Source organism: Mandrillus leucophaeus, unplaced genomic scaffold (genome assembly GCF_000951045.1).
Source record: "Mandrillus leucophaeus isolate KB7577 unplaced genomic scaffold, Mleu.le_1.0 Scaffold541, whole genome shotgun sequence".
Lineage (NCBI taxonomy): Eukaryota > Metazoa > Chordata > Mammalia > Primates > Cercopithecidae > Mandrillus > Mandrillus leucophaeus.
The window spans coordinates 1,134,075-1,137,534 of record NW_012105820.1 but is presented as its reverse complement, the minus strand read 5'-3'; positions in this window follow the sequence as shown (position 1 = coordinate 1,137,534).

The window sequence follows — 3,460 nt, the reverse complement described above, 5'->3', positions numbered from 1 at the left end:
AAAAAAAAAAAAAAAAAAAAAAAAAAACCAAAAAAACACTGAGAAAATAAAGGAGAGAAAGCAGACATTTGGCTGAGGAGGAGACTGGGATTTTCTTTTAGAACCAGCTCAGTTCCTGCTTTAGGTCTAATGTTAGAGCTGCTGTGGACATTTTGGCACAGAAGAAAAAGTTCAAACAAAAAAGGACTATCACAAATTATGTATGAATTACAAGGGAAAAATGGTAACTTTATTTATTTATTTTTTGAGACAGTCTTGCTCTGTCGCCTAGGCTGGAATGCAGTGGCATGATCACGGTTCATTGCAGCCTTAAACTCCTAGGCTCAAGAGATCCTTCCACCTCAGACTCCTCAGTAGCTGGGACTAAAGGTGCACACCACCATGCCCAACTGATTTTTAAATTTTTCTGTAGAGATGAGGTCTCACTTTGTTGCTCAGCCTGGTCTTGAACTCCTAGACTCAAGTGATCCTCCCACTTCAGCCTCCCAAAGTGCTGAGATTACAAGAATGAGCCACTATGCCCAGTCCAAAACAGTAACTTTATAGTAGAGAAAAAACAAGAAACCAAAGCTAATCTCACCAATACTAGAGCAAACTGACATCCTGTGTCCACTGATATGATGCACTGGGAAGGACACGATATCATTTCAATGGAATTTCTGTCAAAAATATAGAACCTGAATCTTATCATGAGATAATAATAGACAAGTCCAAATTTAGGTACGCTATACCATGTAATTGGTCTTAATCTTGAAAATGTCAAGATAAAAAAATACAAAGACGGCAGGGCACGGTGGCTCATACCTGTAATCCCAGCATTTTGGGGGCCGGGGCAGGCAGATCATGAAGTCAGGAGTTCAAGACCAGCTTGGCCAACATGGTGAAACCCTGTCTCTACTAAAGATACAAAAAATTAGCTGGGCATGGTGGTGGACACCTGTAATCCCAGCTACTTGGGAGGCTGAGGCAGGAGAATTGCTTGAATCCAGGAGGTGGAGGTTGCAGTGAGCCGAGATCGCACCATTGCACTCCAGCCTGGGTGACAGGGCGAGGCTCTGTCTAAAAAAAATAAGAAAGAAAGGCTGAGAAACTGTTCCAGATTAAAGGAAATTAAAGAAACATGATAATTTAAAGCAGTATGTATTCCTGAAGTGATTTTTGGACCCAGAAAACATCTGTAATGGACATTATTGTGATAATTGAAAAAAAATTGAATATGTACTGTACATTAGATAATAGTCTAGTATCCAGTGTAAAATTTTTTTTATTTTGATAACTACTATGGTTGTACGGTTGTCCTTAGGAAACATACACTGAAGTATTTGGGAATAAGGGGGCATAATGGTTTCAACTTACTTTTTTTTAAGAGATGGGGTCTCACTATGTTTCCAACCTGGACTCAAACTCCTGGGCTTAAGTGAGACTCCTCCCTCAGCCTCTCGAGTAGCTAGAAATACAGGCATCAACTAACTTTTTAATGGCTTAGAAAAAATGCAGAGAGAGCAAGTGAGTGAAAAAGAGAAAACAAATGGGACAAAATGTGAACAATTGGTGAATTTGAGAGCAGGTTATATGGGAATGTCTGGTACTATTCTTGCAACTTTTCTGTAAGTCAGAACATATATCAAAACAAAAAAGTATCAAAAATAAAAAATACTCTCCAGACGTGGTGGCTCATGCCTGTAATTCCAGCACTTTGGGAGGCCAAAGTGAGAAGATCACTTGAGCCCAGGAGTTTGAGACCAGCCCTAGGCACGTGAGACCCCATCTCTACAAAGAAGTTTACAAATCAGCCAAGCATGGTGGCACTCATCTGTAGTCCCAGCAACTCCAGAGGCTGAGGCAGGAGGACCGCTTGAGCCCAGGAACTCCAAGGTGCCATGAGCCCTAATAGTGTCACTGCACTCCAGCCAGGGCAAAAGAGTAAGACCCTGTCTCAAAACAAACAAACAAATCAAAGCATGACAATGTAATAAACGAAAACAACATTGTGTCTCTATAAAGTTTTTTAAAAGTTTTAAAATAAGGTGTGGTACCTTTGATATAAAAGGGAAGGGCCCAGGCCAGTCTTGTGAAAGCGTAAAGAAAGAACACCCTTTCTCCCAGGGCCACATGCCTTTCCCAGCTTGAATCAGGGAATGAGAGAGGCACCCAGGTCCCAGCATTCCTGGACAAACAAACAGAACACACCAGACAGCTAAAGGACCGCAGCCCTGACTTTGGGGATTTCTTGCTTATGGCATTTCAGAATTTTCACCAGTAATAACTGTCCAAACAGACACACACACACACACACACACATAAAACAAGAACCTCGCTGCAAGGGACTAGCTTGAGACTAAGCTATTTTCACCTTGGAATGATAATATATCAGGGCAGTTAAAGTCAAAGCTTTGTAGTTTGTTTGTTCTGGGTTCAAACTCTGACTTTACCACTTGAGAGAGGAATGTCCTTGGGCAAGTCCGCTTGATCTCAATGGATTTCACCTTACTCATCCTTAACACAAGGCTTCAGTAGTACATATCTTACAGAGCCGCTGTGAGAAATAAATGAAATAGTGAATGCCAGGCACTCAGCACTATCCCTGGCTCACAGAAGGTGTGCAATAAGTGCAAACAAATATGTAAAAAACGGTAAAATGATTCTAGGAGTTAGATGTGTTTCGAAAGCTGGTTAAGGGGCTAAGGACTTTTCTAGGAATAACTTGTGCTCACCGAATATTTACTCCATGCCTGTCACATGGCACATTTGATCTCATTTAATTTTCAAAACCACCCAAAGAGTCAAGTATTATTTTCATTTTACCGATAAGAAAATAAGACCTAGAATGGTAAGCTGTTTGCTGAAAGTCCCCCAGCAAATAAGAATTGGATCATTCCAGAGCAAGCTTGTCCAACCCACAGCCCACAGGCCACATGCAGCCAGGATGGCTTTGAATGTGGCCCAACGCAAATTCATAAACTTTCTTAAAACATTATGAGGCTTTTTGTGATTTTTTTTTTTTTTTTTTTAGCTCATAAGCCACTGTTAGTGGTAGTGTATTTTATGTTTGGCTTTGGGCCAAACATAAAATTCTTCTTCCAGTGTGGCCCAGGGAAGCCCAAAGATTGAACACCTTTGTTTAAGGCAACCCAGTTTGGTGCCAAGACAAAGAGGTTGAGGGATGATATGAGCACCATCAAATGTCTGTCTTCAAGATTGTCCTTCAATTGGTAACCTACAAGGTCCCAAGTCTAAATGAGGATCAAGTGAGTTGGGCCAAGGGGGCTGCAATGGCTTTTGAAGGAAGCCAACCAAAACTATTGCCTAAGATACCCCAGCCTGGGTTCCAGAAGCTTAGACCGCAACCAGTGATGACTCCAAAATGGGGCTGGCTGCTACTGGAAGCAGTACCCTTGGCACAGATAGGAAAGCTATCAGCACTGGGCACTGGCCACCTTAGCACGGATGCTGGCGAGTA